Raw genomic sequence first — 17,305 nt, 5'->3', positions numbered from 1 at the left:
AATCTGCAAAGTCATGTCGTTTTGTATGATGATAAGTCGACTGATGGCTGGCAGCCCCGAGTTATTTTCAGGATGGGTCTGGCCACCAGAAAGATCAAAGCAGGATGAGAGGGCTGGAACCTTTAGCTGTACCCTCCAACCTCTGGAGAGGGGAGAAGCACTGAAGGTTGAGGTGATGACCAGTGGCCAATGATGCAATCAATCATGCCTATGAAGTGAAGCCTCCATAAAACTTTAAAAGGACAGGGTTTGGAGAGCTTTGAGATAGCTGAGCACATGGAGGTTCCTGGAGGGTAGCATGCCAAGGAAGCTTTGTACTTCTTGCCTATACCTCATCCTATGCATCTTTTCATCTGTATTCTTTGTAATATGCTTTATATTAAACCAGTAAATGTGTTTCCCTGAATTCTTTGAGCTGCCGTAGTAAATTAAACCCAACCCTAACTTGAAGCTGGTCAGTTGGAAGTTCTGGAGGCCCAAACTTGCTACTGGTGTCTGAAGAGGTTGGGGTCAGTCTTGTGGGGGTTTTAGCCTTCAACCTGTGGGGTCCAAGGCTGTGTCCAGGTAGATAGCATCTGAATTGAATTGAACTGAATTGGATTAGGGGACACCCAGCTGGTGTGTGGGGAAACTCCTCCCACATTTGGTCACAGAAGTATTTTGTGTGTTTTTTTTTTTTTTTTGAGATGGAGTTTCACTTTTGTCACCCAGGCTGGAGTGCAATGGCACGATCTCAGCTCACTGCAACCTCCACCTTCCAGGTTCAAGTGATTCTCCTGCCTCAGCCTCCCTAGTAGCTGGGATTACAGGTGCCCACAACCATGCCTGGCTCATTTTTGTATTTTTGGTAGAAACGGGGTTTCACCATGTTGGTCAGACTGGTCTCAAACTCCTGACCTCAAGTGATCCTGCCACCTTGGCCTCCAAAAGTGCTGGGATTACAGGCATGAGCCACTGCACTTGGCCATGTTGATTGTTGTTGATGTGAGAGTGAGAGGAAAAACAATTTGAGTTTGAGTTTTTTCCGCTCTCACTCAGGAGTTTGGAAGCAGCTCCACTGGGTGATTCTGGCAGTGAATGTGCTGGGGCTGTATCATCTGAAGGCTCGATTGGAGCTGGAGGAGCTGCTTCCAAGATGGCACCCTCATGTGGCTGTTGGTGGAGGCCTCAGCTTCCAACTGGCCTTGACAGAAGGGCAAAATGCCCAAATGAACAAATGAATCCTTCCTTCCCTCCTTCCCTCCCTCCCTCCCTTCCTTCTTTCCTTTTTTTTTTTTTTTTTTTTGATGGAGTCTCACTTTGTCAGCCAGGCTAGAGTGCAGTGGCGTGATCTTGGCTCACTGCAATCTCTGCCTCTTGGGTTCATGTGATTCTCCTGCCTCATCCTCCTGAGTATCTGGGATTACAGGCATAATTACATTAACTAGCCAATTACTGGCTAATTTTTATATAGTTTTTAGTGGAGATGGGGTTTCACTGTGTTGGCCAGGCTGGTCTCAAACTTCTGATCTCAAATGACCTGCCCCCACCTTGGCCTCCCGGATTGCTGAGATTACAGGCGTGAACCACCTTGCCCGCCCTGGAGGGCCCATTTCTGCACCACATGGATTTCTCCACAACACTGCCTGCATTTCCCCACAACATGGCAGTTGGCTTCCCCCAGAACACGTGACCCAAGAAAGAACAAGCAAAAGTCACTGTGTTTTTATTTATTTATTTGAGACAGGGTCGTCTTCTGTTGCCCAGGCTGGAGTGCGGTGGTGTGAGCATGGCTTACCACAGTCTCAAACTCCTGGGCTCCAGCGATCCTCCTGCCTCAGCCTTCCGAGTAGCTGTGATTATAGGGGCATGCCTAATTTTTGGCTAATTTTTGTATTTTTTGTACAGATGGTGGTGGGGTGTTGGTGTGGGGGGTCTCACTATGTTTCCCAGGCTGGACTAGAACTCCTAGACTCAAGCGATCCTCCCATCTCAGCCTCCCAAAGTGCTGGGATCACAGGCGTGAGCCACCACGCCCGGCGTCGTCTACTTTCTAGCTTGTTCTCTTGTACTTTTGAGGGCATGAATATGGTAAACAGATGAAAAATATACTTCCAGTTTCTCCTTTCTATGTGGTTTTGGAGCAGGAGGATGAAAAGGTCTTACCCATAGCGTCAACCCTTCAGTGGAAGGAACTGTGTTTCTCCCACAGGGAATCAGGATTGGAAGGGGATGAGGCTCAGGGAGAATTACACAGAGCCTTGTGGGTGTAACAGGGGGATGAAGACGTGTTATCTCCTGCTTGATGCCATCTTGCAGAAATAAGCTAATCATCTCCAGAATATGCTTTCGTTCGCCAAATGGGATTTGCACATGCATCGTAGGCTAATCTGCCTTCCATGGATGGCAGGTTCTGTGAGTAATCTGACAGAGGCTAATTGGGACAGATTCCATTAGGACTGCTGTGTGATCCTCTCACGGGGCCGCCGTGGCCCCTGGGTAAGGAGGATGGCTCTGCTGTGGGTTAATCCAGGCTTAAGTGGCCAGGAGATTTTGATCCTCATGGTATTACATGGTGGCGATACTCACAGGGGCTCGGGGAAAAGCAGAAAATCCATTTGGCCAGGACTGACCAGGCTTCTCTCTGGGGCTTGTTTAGAACAGCTTGTGGAAGGAATCCGCTCATAAATGTCAGTGCTTAGAGATCATGTTGTCTCAAGTGGGTGCCTCTCCTCCTTTCCTCTTCCTTCCCTCATTTCTCCCTCCCTCCTTCCCCTCCCTTCCTCCTTTCCTTCTTTCCTTCCTTCCTTCCTCCGTCCCTCCTTCACTCACACTCATTCCCGTTCCTTTCCTCTGTCCCTCTCTCTCACTCTGTTTTCCTCTCTCTCCCACCCTTTCTCCCTCTCCCCCTCCCTCCCTCTCTTTCCTTCCCTCCCGCTTTCCCTCCCCTCCTCTTTTTTTTTTTTTTTTTTGAGATGGAGTCTCACTTTTTTAGAAAAAATCAGGCCGGGCGCGTTGACTCACACCTGTAATCCCAGCACTTTGGGAGGCCGAGGCGGGTGGATCACGAGGTCAGAAGATCGAGACCATCCTGACTAACACGGTGAAACCCCATCTCTACTGAAAATACAACAAAAAAATTAGCCGGGCGTGGTGGTGGGTGCCTGTAGTCCCAGCTACTTGGGAGGCTGAGGCAGGAGAATGGCATGAACCCGGGAGGCGGATCTTGCAGTGAGTGGAGATCGCGCCACTGCACCGTAGCCTGAGTGACAGAGTGAGACTCCGTCTCAAAAAAAAGAAAAAAAAAATCCGAACGCTTGGTTCGTGATATAACTCTCACAATTTGTCTTTTCAAGTTCCCCTTTCAATAGACTATTTTTAGAGCAGTTTTGGGCTTACAGAAGAATTGAGCAGAAGACATAGAGTTCCCACCTATCTCCTCTCCCCTAAAAGGTACGCATTTCCCCCTACTGCTACCATCTCTCATTAATGTGCTACATTTGTTACACTAATGAGCCAATATTGATACATGGTTATTGACCAGCAGCTACAGTTTACATTTGGTGTGGCTCACTCTCTAGGGACCTCCTAAGCATGGAGTTACACAGGATATGTCCTTTTGCATCTGGCTCATTTCACTGGACACGATGCCCTCGAAGTTCATCCACGCTCTAGCCTGTGTCAAAATTTCTTTCCTTTTTCAGGCTGAATCATATTCCATTGCATGAATGGACGACATTGTGTTTATCCATTCATCTCTCGGTGGCCACTTGGGTGGTCTCCACCTTTGGGGTGCTGTGAATCGTGCTGCTGTGAACACGGGTGTACATTTTGACATTTTGGTTTTGGAGGATGTACCACGTTTTGTTTATACTTGGTTTTTTTTTTTGAGAGGGAGTCTTGCTCTGTTGCCCAGGCTGGAGTGCAGTGGCGCGATCTAGGCTCACTGCAAGCTCCGCCTCCCAGGTTCATGCCATTCTCCTGCCTCAGCCTCCTGAGTAGTTGGGACTACAGGCGCCCGGCTAATTTTTTGTATTTTTAGTAGAGACGGGATTTAGACAGGATGGTCTCGATCTCCTGACCTCGTGATCTGCCCTCCTCGGCCTCCCAAAGTGCTGGGATTACAGGCGTGAGCCACTGCGCCCGCCTGACCTATGGCTTATTTTTATAAAGCTCAGGGCTAAAAAGCCTTTTCCATTTTAAAAGGATTGTAAAAAAACAAATAACAAAGAGGAATATGCAACAGCGACCCTTTAGCTCGCAGAGCGTAAAATACTTACTGTTTGTCCCTTTGCAGAAAAAATTTGCAGACGCCGGATGTAAGATACTAACACGAGGGGAAGCTGAATGAGGGGTGTCTGGGAACGCTGTACTAGCTTTGCAACTTTTCTGTAAATCAAAAATTTTTCCAAAACAAAAACAAAATTTTTTAAAAAGATGGTGTCTCACTATGTTGCCCAGGCTGGTCTGCAGCTCCTGACCGGAAACGATCCTCCTGCTTTGGCCTCTCCGGTAGCTGGGATTACAGGCACAGGCCCTTGTGCCTGGCTGAAACAAAAGACTTTTGAAAAGGAGAATTGGGGTTAGAATTCAGGAAGTCCTATAAAGCAAGACGTGAAACCCGGAAGTCAGGAGTTAGAGACTGGTGGAGGACTTTCAGTTTCAGCTCTGAGTGCCTTTATACTGTTTCTCTTTTTAGGATAAATGTTATTTATCTAGATAGATTTTTTTTTTTGAGACAGGGTCTCGCTTTGTCACCCAGGGTGAAGTGCAGTGGCACCATTTCAGCTCACTGCAGCCTCAAGCTCCTGGCCTCAAGACGTCCTCCTGCTTCAGCCTCCCGAGTAGCTGGGACTACAGGCGTGCACCACCATGCCCCAGCTAATTTTTAGTAGAGACCGGGTTTTACCATGTTGCCCTGGCCGGTCTCGAACTCCTGGGATCAAGAAATCTGTCCGCCTGGGCCTCCCAAAGTGCTGGGATTCCAGGCATGAGCCACCACGCCTGGCCAGTTTTAATTCTGAAGACAATCATTGAAAATTGATCTGACACTGTTTCATGTTTTCGGGCCTCTCCCCTGCCCCGCCCCCAGAGGATTCCAGTACATGAAATTTGTAAACATTTGGTTGTGCGGCATTACTCTTTGCTAAAAATCATTAGGACTTATTCGTTTCTGGCATTCAAGGTCCTCTGAGATCTAACTCTAGTACAGGGATTATCAACCCTTCCTAAAGGGCCAACGTATAAATTTTTGGCGTTGCAGGCCATGTGCTCTCTGTCGAGTCCTCCCAGCTGTGCTGTGGGAGCTCAGAAGCAGCTATGAATGATATGTAAGTGAACATGCACGGTTGTGTGCCAATAAAACTTTATTTACAAAAGTAAGCAGTGGACTGCGTTTGACCCATGGGCCAGAGTTTGCCAACCTCTAGTCTAGTTCATCTTTCTTTCTCTTTTTCTGATGGAGCCTCACTCTGTCACCCGGGCTGGAGTGCAATGACATGATCTCGGCTCACTGCAACCTCCGCCTCCTGAGTTAAAGCTATTCTTCTGCCTCAGCCTCCTGAGTAGCTGGGACTACAGGTGTACACCACCATGCCAGGCTAATTTTTATATTTTTAGTAGAGACAGGGTTTCGCCATGTTGACCAGGCTGGTCTTGAACTCCTGACCTCGTGATCCACCCACCTCGGCCTCCCAAAGTGCTGGGGTGACACATGTGAGCCACCGCGCCCAGCCTCACATTTTCTGTATCCATTCATCCAACGATGGACACGTAGGTTGGTTTCCTATCTTGGCTATTGTGAATGAGGCTGACAGATTCTGATTTCATTTCCTTTGGATATATACCCAGAAGTGGGATTACTGGATCATATGGTGGTTCTATCTTTAATTTTTTGAGGAACTTCCATTCCGTTCTCCAGAATGGCTGTGCTCATTTACATTCCCACCAACAGCACACAGGGCTCCCTTTTCTCCACATCCTCACCAATGTTTCTTTTTCTTTTTCTTTTTTTCTTTTTTTTTTTTTTTTTTTTTGAGACAGAGTCTCACTCTGTCACCCGGGCTGGAGTGCAGTGGTACAATCTTGGCTCACTGCAACCTCTGCCGCCCAGGCTCAAGCGATTCTCCTGCCTCAGCCTCCAAGTAGCTGGGATTACAGGTGCCTGCCACCAAGTCTAGCTAGTTTTTGTATTTTTAGTAGAGACGGGGTTTCGCCATGTTGACCAGGCTGGTCTTGAACTCCTGACCCCGTGATCCGCCTGCCTCATCCTCCCAAAGTGCTGGGATTACAGACATGAGCCTCTGCACCCGGCCATCTTTACCAATGTTTCTTATCTTTTATCTTTTGGATCATAGCCATTCTAACAGGTATCTCATTGTGGTTTTAATTTGCATTTCCCTGATGATGAATAATCTTCAGCATTTTTTCATAATCCTGTTGGCTGCCTGTGTGTCTTTATTTGAGAGGTGTCTAGTCAGATTATTTAACCCCCTCTTTTTTTTTGAGACAGGGTCTCTTTTTTTTCCCTGAGACAGAGTCTTGCTCTGTCACCCAGGCTGGAGTGCAGTGATGTGATCTCAGCTCACTGTAGCCTCGACCTCCCAGACTCAGCATTCCTCCCATCTCAGCCTCCTGAGTAACTGGGATCACAGGTGCACACCACCACACCTGGCTACATTTTAAAAATGTTTTATAAAGATGGGGTCTTGCTATGTGGTCCAGGCTGGTCTTGAACTCCTGAGCTCAATCGATCCTCCTGCCTCTGCCTCCCAGGGGACCCTGGGCAATGTCTGGGGACATCTGTGGTTGTCACAACTCAGGGGTGCTCCTGGCATGGAGTGGGTGGAGGCCAGGGATACTGCTTAGCACCCTGCAGTGCCCAGGACGTCCCCAGCCCAGAGAATGGTCCAGCCCCAATGCCCACAGTGCAGAGGGGAAGACCTTGCATTCATGATTTCAAAAATAATAATTGAATTGCGTCTCTGCTCACAACAGACACCAGAATAAGCTCCCAGTGGGGCAGACAGCATAAACCACAGGACCCCAGCTCCTGGGATTCTCCGCCTCTCTCCCTCCCCCCACTCAGGGTGTGGATTTCAATGTGTGCAGCCTCCTGGGACCTCAGCAGGGCAGAGGATCATGGGACACAGTCTCTTGGGGATCCGTGGAACCCCCTAACTGAGGAAGTCTTTCTGGGGATGTTTCTGTTCCCCAGGGGACATCAGGCAATGTCTGGGACATTTGTGGCTGTCATGACTGGGGGTGCTCCTGGCATAGAGTGGGTGGAGGCCAGGGACGCTGCCCAGCACCCTGCAGTACCTAGGATGGCTCCGCCCCAGCGAGTGACCCGGCCCTCATGTCCGTAGCACCTGGGGGGTTGAGCGGGGGACCCCAGCTGTTTCAGATCGTGCCTAGGAGGCCGCTCTGGGAACCCGGGGAAGGTGGGAGCAGAGCTTGTCATGAAGCAGGAGGGGAGGGTGTGCATCAGAAAAGAAATGACAGGTTTGAAATCTGCAGAAGCTCATCTCTCCTCTCCCCCTCTCCTCCCCACCCGGCCCCGCCCCCACCTGGCTTCCTAAATAAAGACCTTCCTCTCCATGGAGACTGCCTCACTCAAACTCACCCCCTCGTGCGTGCAGAGTCTCAAAAACACGGCCCCGCCCCCGCCGCAGTGAGGGTCCGAATGGGAGGTTTGGAAATGGGAGAGCATCTGTGTCCCAGACCCGGCGGTGGGGGGCCCAGGGCGCCCGGCACATCTTCCAGAGCCTAGGCTCGCCGAGGCAGGCGAGAGCTGTCCCCTCCCCTCTGTTAGGGATGCCTGCCAAGGTCAGCCATGGGCGAGGCCAGGGACAGCGCCCAGGTGGTGCCAAGGGGACTGTGAGTCACCTGTGGCCAGGAGGGCTGAGTGAGGAGACACGGGCCCTGGGCCTCAAGGGCGCCATCCGAAGATCCCACAAGGTTGAGGACAAGGGAGGTCAGAGGGCAGAAATTCAAGGCAACAGAACAGCTCTAGAAGGGGGGTGCCCCCAGCACGGGGTGGGTGGAGGCCAGGGATGCTGCTCAGCACCCCGCAGTGCCCAGGACAGCCCCACCCCAGAGAATGATCCAGCCCCAATGTCCACAGTGCTGACGGGGGGAGACCTTGCATTCATCATTTGGAACAAAATAGACTTTGATCCCTACTTACTCCAGACATCAGGATAAACTCGTGATGGGGCAGACGGTGTAAACCAGGGGGACCCCAGCTCCTGGGATTCTCCTCCTCCCTCCACCCCACTCAGGATGTGGATTTCAGTGTGTACAGCCTCCTGGGACCTCAGCAGGGCCGAGGATCATGGGACTCAGATCAATCCCTCATCTGCCCTGCCACGGAATTTCCCAGCTCTGTGTTTGTCTGTTGCAAATCCCCAGGTTTGGGAACTGAGGGTCTGGCTGTTTGTGTCCTTGGGCACTGCTTGGAGATACTAGGCTATAAAATCCATCAGCCTTTTCAGAATTACGAGCAAAAATAATAACCAGCACCTTAATAACCCTGGAAGATGCATGCCTTCGACACTGTGGGTGAGGCCTGGTTTTTGTTTATTTTATTTTTATTTATTTATTTGACTCAGAGTCTTGGTCTGTGGCCCAGGCTGCAGTGCAGTGGTGTGATCTCGGTACCACGGTTCACTGCAGCCTCTGCCTTCTGGGCTCAAGTGATCCCAGGAACCACCATGCCCAGCTAATCTTTAAATTTTTTGTAGAGATAGGGTCTTACTATGTTGCCCAGGCTGGTCCCAAACTTCTGGCCTTAAGCAATCCTCCACCTCAACCTCCCAAAGCACTGGGATTACAGGCATGAGCCCCCATGCCCAGCCCATAGTACAATATCTTTAGATAGTCCACAGGCTGCAGTGACATCCCTCAGTCAATGTTTCCAGCACAGCTGAAACTGTATATCCTCTGACCCCCATCTCCCCCTTCCTTTCCCTCCACCACTAACCACTTTTCTGCTCTTTGTTTCTATGTATTTGGGGGGTTTTGATTGTGTATTTGTTTTGAGATGGAGTCTTGCTCTGTTCCCCAGCCTGGAGTGCAGTGGCGTGATCCCAGCTCACTGCCACCTCTGCCTCTCGGGTTCAAGTGATTCTCCTGCCTCAGCCTCTCGAGTAGCTGGGATTACAGGTGCCTGCCACCATGCCCGGCTAATTTTGTATTTTCAGTAGAGACGGAGTTTCACTATGTTAGCCAGGCTGATCTCCAACTCCCGACCACAGGTGATCTGCCCACCTTGGCCCCCCAAAGTGCTGGGATTATAGGCATGAGCCACTGCACCCGGCTGTATTTGGGGTTCTTTGTTTTGTTTTTGGACTCCACAATATGTGGGATTATGCAGTAATTTTCTCCCTCGGCATCTGGCCTATTTCACTTGGCATCATATTCTCCAGGTTCTACAAGGGGGAATTTTATAGCATGTGAATATTTTAATTTCTTTCTTTTTTTTTTTTTTTTTTGAGACAGAGTCTCCCTTAGCCGTCCAGGCTGGAGTGCAGTAGTGTGATCTCGGCTTACTGCAACCACTGTCTCCCAGGTTCAAGTGATTCTCCCATCTCAGCCTCCCGAGTAGCTGGGATTACAGGCGTCCACCACCACACCTGGCTAATTTTTGTATTTTAGTAGAGATGAGGTTTCACCATGTTGCTCAGGCTGGTCTTGAACTCCTGACCTCAGGTGATCTGCCTGTCTCGGCCTCCCAAAGTGCTGGGATAGCAGGCATGAGCCACTGCACCCGGCCTATTTTAATTTTTTTAAAAAAGAAATTTGTCAGGTACGGTGGCTCATGCCTGTCATCCCAGCACTTTGGGAGGCTGAGGAGGGTGGATTGCCTGAGCCCAGGAATTCGAGACCAGCCTGGCCAATATGGCATAACACTATCTCTACAAAAAATACAAAAATTAGCCGGGCGTGGTGATGGGCACCTGTAATCCCAGCTACTTGGGAGGCCGAGGCAGAAGAATCACTTGAACCTGAGAGGTGGAGGTTGCAATGAGCTGAGATCGTGCCACTGCACTCCAGCCTGGGTGACAGAGTGAGACTGTCTTAAAAAAAAAAAAAAAGAAAGGAGAGAGAGAAAGGCGAGAGAGAAAAAAAGAGAGAGAAAAGAAAGAGAAGAAAGAAGGAAAGAAAGAAAAAGAAAAGAGACAAAGGAAGAGAGAAAGAGAGAGAGAAAAAGAGGGAGGAAGGAAAGAGGGATGGAGGGAAAGAAGGGAAGGAGGGAGAAAGGAGGGAAGGGGGGAGAGAGGGAAGGAAAGAAGGAAGGAAGGAAGGAAGTCAGACAGAGATCTGGAGAAGCACCTCCAGGACACAGTGGGGAGCGCTGGGAGTCAGTAGCAGCCCTTCCTACACGAGGTGCCCTGACCACCACCACCGTCCGTGGCCTCTGTGTCCCAGGGGGACTGATCTCTCCCTGCTGGCATTCGGCACCTGCTACCTGGAGTGTTTCTTGCCTGTGTCTGAGACTTGCCTGCCTGCTGGGTGGAAGGGCCAGCTGCACACAGGCGCCCAGGGCCCTAAGCTGGGTTTAAAGCCGGGTTATTGGCGCCTTGAAATCCATACTAATTTATGAACAGGAGGTCCCAGCGGTTCATGTCGCCCCTGGCTGGGCAGTTTCTGAGAGGACTCAACCCCCGCGGAGAGGTCTCGCCTCCTTGGCTCCACTGCTGGCCGCACAAGTCAATTGTGATTCGTCCACACAGGGAACATGAAAACCCAGCATTTCTGTCGGGCTTAGCGAGCGCTGAAGGTCGCTGGGGGACAGCCTGGCACCAGCTGGTGCAGCTCAAGGCCCGAGGACAGAGCGGCTGGGACACGGCTTCACCCACGCTGTGTTCGCCTCTGACCCGGGCTGCTCTGGGGCTGAGCACAGACCGGCGGGGATCCGCTCAGCCCTGCAGTTGCCTCATTGCGGAGTCCAAGGTCTTGAGGACAGCCAGGGGCTGGGGTTAAAGGGCTGGGGAGAGGGAGGTTTGCAGTGAAGGCAGAGAATGAGAACCCATCTTAAAAATGATTCCTAGGGCTGGGCGCGGTGGCTCAAGCCTGTAATCCCAGCACTTTGGGAGGCCTAGGCGGGCGGATCACGTGAGGTCAGGAGTTCAAGACCAGCCTGGCCAACATGGGGAAACCCCGTCTCTACTAAAAATACAAAAAAAGCTAGCCGGGCGTGGTGGTGGGTGCCTGTAATCCCAAGTACTCGGGAGGCTGAGGCAGGAGAATCGCTTGAACCCGGGAGGTGGAGGTTGCCGTGAGCCGAGATTGCGTCACTGCACTCTAGCCTGGAGGATAGAATGAGACTCTGTCTCAAAACAAAATAAAAAAATAAAAAATAAGATTCCTGTGACACAAATATTCACAGCAGCAGATTCACAATCGCCAGCAAGTAGGAACAAGCCAATGGTCTATCCGCGGGTGAATGGATTTAAAAACCACGTCCCTTGGCCGTGCGGGGTGGCTCAAGCCTGTCATCCCAGCACTTTGGGAGGCCTAGACGGGCGGATCACAAGGTCAGGAGATCGAGACCATCCTGGCTAACACGGTGAAACCCCGTCTCTACTAAAAATACAAAAAAATTAGCCGGGTGTGGTGGTGGGCACCTGTAGACCCAGCTACTCGGGAGGCTGAGGCAGGAGAATGGCGTGAACCCAGGAGGCGGAGCTTGCAGTGAGCCGAGATCGCGCCACTGCACTCCAGCCTGGGTGACAGAGCGAGACTCCATCTCAAAAAATAAATAAATAAATAAATAAACAAACAAACAAATACAAACCACGTCCCTCCCTACTCAGGAGGAGTAAGACTCAGCCATGGAAAGGAGCGAGTCTGATACAGGTCACAGCGTGGGTGCACCTTGAGGACGTCACGCTCAGTGAGCGACACTGGACAGTGTGTGACCCCATTTCTATGAAATGTCCGGGACAGGCCCATCCACAGAGACAGGGAGGGGACACATGGGTGCCGGGGCTGGAGATTGGGGGCCAATGGGGAGGGCGCTTCTTTGTAGGAGAATGTTCTGGAACTACATAAAAGTGGTGGTTGCCCAGTTTTGCAAATATACTGAAAACACTGAATTATACACTTTAAGTAGGCGAGTTGTATGGTATGGGCATTATTTCACAAGAAGGCTGTTTGAAAGTAGTGATTCTTAGGGGTGAGTGTCTACATTGAATGTATCCGCCTCTCTCAGTTTGGTGGTTTTGATAAGATGTGCCGTAGCTGTGTACAGAGTCACTGGCAGGGTACTGGGTTGAAGGGCGCACAGGGCCACCACTTCGAATTCATTCAGTAATTTAAGGTTGTCCAGGTGAAATGGCTGCACCTGAATCCCAGCCCTTTCAGAAGACAAGGTGGTGGGAGGATCACTTGAGCCCAGGAGTTCAAGACCAGGCTGGATAACATAGCAATACCCTGTCTCTATTTTAAAAACTTTAAAAATTAGCCCACAAACTAAGCACATTCCTTCCCGAACTTCCCAGTCCATAAAAACTACAACAGTGATTCTCGAAACCTGTAGGCCCAGCTCCTCAGGAGGCTGAGGAAGGAGGATCGCTTGAGCCCAGGAGGTGGAGGCTGCAGTGAGCTGTGATTGCATCATTACACTCCAGCCTGGGCGACAGAGTGAGACCCTGTCTCAAAAAAACAAAAACAAAAACAAAAACAAAAACAAAAAAAACATGATTCAAAGTTGAAGGGTTATGTGCATAGCTGCCCTGCAAGGCGGAGGGCAGGAGTCTGGGCCTCCTGCCGCCCCATGGGCATGCCGCTCTAGCCCTTTCATCGCTCATCCCTGCTGCCCTGAGCTGCTGCTATTCTGAGTGGCAAGCCCTGGTGTAGCGGATCCTGCAAGATTCCAGCTGTTTCCAGAGCCCAAGGGTACCAGGGCGTTCCTGTGGCAAGGGCACCACCTGCAGGTGACATCGGGGATTTGCGCTCCCTATCCCCACCTTTTATTGATGGTAAATTACCCTGGGCTCATAGAACAGAAACTAGCATTTTAAAGTTTGTGTTTTTTTTTAAATGAACTTTTAATTTTAGATTTTCAGAAGAGTTGCAAAGAAATCCAGAGATCTCGTGTCTGTCTCTCACCAGTTTTCCCTTATGTTAGCATCTTATGAAGTCACCGTGCATTTGGGTTTGGTTTGTTTCTGAGACAGTGCCCTGCTCTGTTGCCCAGGCTGGAGTGCAGTGGCACAATCACAGATCACTGCAGCCTCGACTTCATGGGCTCAAGCGATCCTCCTGCCTCAGCCTCCCAAGTAACTGGGACAACAGGTTTGCACCACCATGCCCAGCTAATTTTTACATTGTTTTTGCAGAGATGGGATCTTGCTATGTTGCCCAGTCTGGACCATGTACTTATGACCACCAGGAAGCTCATGTGGGTACATTTCTATAAGTCAAATTTCACTCTTTATCCCAGTTTCACGATTTTTTCTTCTAAGGTCCCTTTTCTGTTTTAGGATCCTATCCTGGATCCCAAGTGGCTTTTTTTTTTTTTTTTTTTTTTTTTTTTCCAGACTGGGACTCATTCTGTCACCCAGGCTAGAGTTCAGTGGCATGATCTCAGCTCACTGCAACCTCCACCTCCTGGGTTCGAACGATTCTCGTGCCCCAGTCTCCCAAGTAGCTGGGATTACAGGCATCCACCACCATGCCTGGCTAATTTTTGTATTTTTAGGAGAGACAGGATTTCAATCTGTTGACCAGGCTGGTCTCGAACTCCTGACCTCAAGTGGTCTGCCTGCCTTGGCCTCCCAAAGTGCTGGGATTACAGGTGTGAGCCACCGCCCCTGGCCCCACGTGGCATTTATTTTTATTTTTTTCTCAGACAGGATTGCACTTTCTTGCCCAGGCTGGAGTGCAGTGGTGCAATCCTAGCTCACTGCAACCTTGATCTCCCAGAATCAAGCGATCCTCCCATCTCAGCCTCTTGCGTAGCTGGGGTCACAGGCGGGCATCACTACACCCTCCTAACTTTTAAATTTTTTTTGTAAAGATGGGGTAACTTTGTAGAGATGGGGTGACTTGCTAGGGGGACCCCGGACTCCGCACAAGGCCTCCTTGCAGCTGTGGTTTCTCCCAGTAAGAGGACATGGAGCACGGAGCAGAGTTCACGAAGGGAAAGGCTCGTGGGGTGGGTTGGGGAGGCCAGGCCCGGCTTCCAGGTCCAGCTTCCAGCCCTCTCCCCATACGTCACGTGGGACATGCCTCATCCCCAGCAGCGAGCTGGGGCAACAGCCCGAAGCACCGTCACCAGCGAGGCTCCCAGAGACCCAGCGCCCACGTTCCTATGGGGGCTGGATCTGCGGCCCCTGCTGCCTGACCCATGCCAGAATTCCAGACTCCAGAGGGAGGCAAGGGTTTCATATAAACCACGGTGTTCGCAGGAACAGCTTTGGCCCTGGAGCGCGTCCTGTCAGTGATGGTGGCGGGCCCCCCCGAGGCCCCTGAGGTGGGGAGTCCCTGGTCACAGCCTCAGGCATGTGGTGCCAGCTTGGTTCTGCTCAGAGACTGCCCGTCCCAGCTGAGCTGGGGCTGAGGGATTTCCCAGGATGGAGGACTATCGGGCTAACTCTGGAAAAGTCCTGGGCAGACCTGGATACGTTGGGTGCCTTCTGGGCACCATGGGACTAACTCAGCCTCTTCTTCTTCCTCCCAGGGGGATCACGAAGCTCAGAAGATGTACAGAGTTGTTTTTGATAAATTGTAAAGAGCCATAAAAACATCAATCCTTGCACTCAGTTCAGTTTTCAAACACGTGGAAAATGTATTAGGAATAACGTCATAAATCTCTAATAATAAATGTTTTCAGAAAATTGCCTTCTGCTTCTTTCTTTTTCTTTCTTTTTTCTTTCTTTTTTTTTTTTTTTTTTTTGAGGCAGAGTCTCACACTGTCGCCCAGGCTGGAGTGCAGTGGCTCGATCCCAGCTCACTGCACCCTCCGCCTCCCAGGTTCAAGTGATTCTTCTGCCTCAGCCTCCTGAGTAGCTGGCACTACAGGCACCCACCACCACATTGGCTAATTTTTGTATTTTTAGTAGAGACGGGGTTTTGCCATGTTGGCCAGGCTGGTCTCGAACTCCTGACTGCAAGACCCTCCTGCCTCGGCCTCCCAAAGTGCTGGGATCACAGGCCTGAGCCACCGCACCTGGTTGCCAAAATGATTTCTGTCCTTGTCCAATCACGAGCGCAAGGCCATTCTCCAGTGCTGACCCCATCAACACGTGCGTGGCACCTCCAGCCACACCAGACTAACTCTGTGTGTTTTTTCCAGGGAGCGGAGCTTGGTTTCGGGATCTCGGTGCTGCAGACGGCGAGACCTCCTGCACAGGTCGGTGCTGTGACTCATTTCTTTGCTCTGATTTGAGGCTCGGTTGGCTCTTTTGCACCCTGAATCTAAGACGTGGGGTTGCTGTCAACCCGGTTGTCTTGGCCTTGACCTGGGTCTGTGGGCTTTTTGTATCCACCAAGTGTGAGTAATGGGGAGCGGGTGCGGGGGAACAGCTGCTAGCCCCTGGCAGAGTTTCCCACCCACGAGGCCGGGAACGTGGCACTCACTGGTCCTACTGGTGCCGGAGCCCCTGGACGGGGTCAGGGTGGGAAGCCCTTGGCGGTGCTGCCTGCCTTTCCTGTGTCTTCATGCCGTGGTAGGGAGTTTGAAGGAGGGTGCCTCAGCCTTCACCCCTATCTCCCGTGCACCTGGAGAATAACCCGTCGCTGGCCCTTTAGCTCTCCTCTGTTGGTTTACTGCTCGTTTTTCTCCCTAAAGAATCATGAGTGACTTTTAAAATGTAGGAAGAGGAAATCATTTAAAAATAAGTAGAAAGGAAGGCAGAAATGTCCAGAAAAGGCAAAGCCGTAGGAACAGAAAGGGACTCATGGTGGCCGGAGGCTGGGGACGTGCATGTGCGCCGGGGGCTTGCCAGGGACATGGAAATGGACCCAATGGTCGGGTGGGGGTGGCTGCAAACCTGGTGAACTTACTAAAAAATCTTTTTAAAAAAGTTTTAATTTTTTTTTTAAGAGTTAGGGTCTTGGCCAGGCATGGTGGCTCATGCCTGTAATCCCAGCACTTTGGGAGGCCGAGGCGGGTGGATCATCTGAGGTCAGGAGTTCCAGACCAGCCTGACCAACATGGTGAAACCCCATCTCTACTAAAAATAGGAAAATTAGCCAGGCGTGGTGGCGCAGGCCTGTAATTCAAACTACTCGGGAGGCTGAGGCACGAGAATCACTTGAGCCTGGGAGGCGGTGGTTACAGTGAGCCAAGATCATGCCACTGCACTCCAGCCTGGGCGACAGAGCGAAACTCCTTCTAAAAAAAAGAGAGAGAGAGAAGAAAAAAGAAAAAGAAAAGAAAGAAAGCAAAAACAAAACAAAACAAAACAAAAAAAACAAACCAGAAAGGAGTTAGGGTTTGCTTTGTTGCCCAGGCTGGTCTTGAACTCCTTGGCTTAAGTCATCCTCCTACTTTGACCTCCCAAAGTGCCAGGATTACAGGTGTGAGCCACTGCACCTGGCCCTGAAGTATCTTTGAGCAGTACACTTCACTTGAATTTTATGGCATGTAATGTGCGCCTTAAAAATGCGTATTTTAGCCAAGCCCAAGATAAATCATTTTGGTCTCGTCCTTAGTAGACAATGGTCATGAGAGGTAATTCAAAAACAGATGTACTCAAAAGTAAAGAATATGTTCAAATGTAGCAATAAGGCAAAGACTCCAAATGTCCATCAATGGGTACGTGGATCAGCAGAACATCCTCCATCCACACCATGGAGTATTACTCAGCCGTGAAAAGGAATGAGGCTTTGACACAGGCCACAGTGTGGGTGTGCCTTGAGAGCGTCACTCTCAGTAAGAGATGCCAGACACCAAAGGCCACACAGCATGTGATGCCATTTCTACGAAATGTTCAGGACAGGCCAATCCACAGAGGCAGGGAGGGCACGCGTGGGTGCCGAGCCTGGGAGAGGCATGGGAAGTGATGGTTGATGTGTTTTTTCTTGGTGTAATTAGAATGTTCTGGAATTAGATAGTAGTGATGGTTGCAGGACTCTGTGAATGTACTAAATGCCACTGTATTGTGCATTTTCTTTTTATTTTATGATTTTTTTCTTATTTTTGGTCCCTCAGAGAATACCCAGAAAGAATTATGCATTTTTAATGGGTGCACTGTATGTCATATGAATTATATCTCAATAACATGATACATGTATAGATAGATAGAGCTATTTTACATAATAGGTGCAGTGGCTCACGCCTGTAATCCCAGCACTTTGGGAGGCCAAGGTGGGT

The 17,305-nt window shown here is 50.4% G+C and overlaps 2 protein-coding genes across 5 annotated transcripts in view; one reads left to right on the top strand and one right to left on the bottom strand.

Annotated features, from left to right (window-relative positions):
• The window catches only part of THOP1 (thimet oligopeptidase 1), a 321,982-nt gene that overhangs the window by 154,193 nt on the left and 150,484 nt on the right, over positions 1–17,305 (bottom strand). The gene's annotated exons all lie outside the window — the stretch shown is intronic.
• Positions 1–17,305, top strand: part of GNG7 (G protein subunit gamma 7) — a 209,461-nt gene that overhangs the window by 42,001 nt on the left and 150,155 nt on the right. For 3 of the 4 annotated variants that reach the window (XR_013408648.1, XM_077976364.1, XM_028838450.2), the window contains exon 2: positions 15,284–15,340. The gene's annotated coding sequence lies outside the window, so the exon portion shown is untranslated. Of the gene's footprint in view, positions 1–13,325; positions 13,388–15,283; positions 15,341–17,305 lie in introns of all 4 variants that reach the window. The other variant, XM_077976363.1, reaches the window with a different exon arrangement.

The sequence above is a fragment of the Macaca mulatta genome, chromosome 19 (assembly GCF_049350105.2).
Source record: "Macaca mulatta isolate MMU2019108-1 chromosome 19, T2T-MMU8v2.0, whole genome shotgun sequence".
NCBI lineage: Eukaryota > Metazoa > Chordata > Mammalia > Primates > Cercopithecidae > Macaca > Macaca mulatta.
The sequence above is the reverse complement of the archived record's forward strand: the minus strand, read 5'-3'. Positions and strand labels throughout refer to the sequence as shown.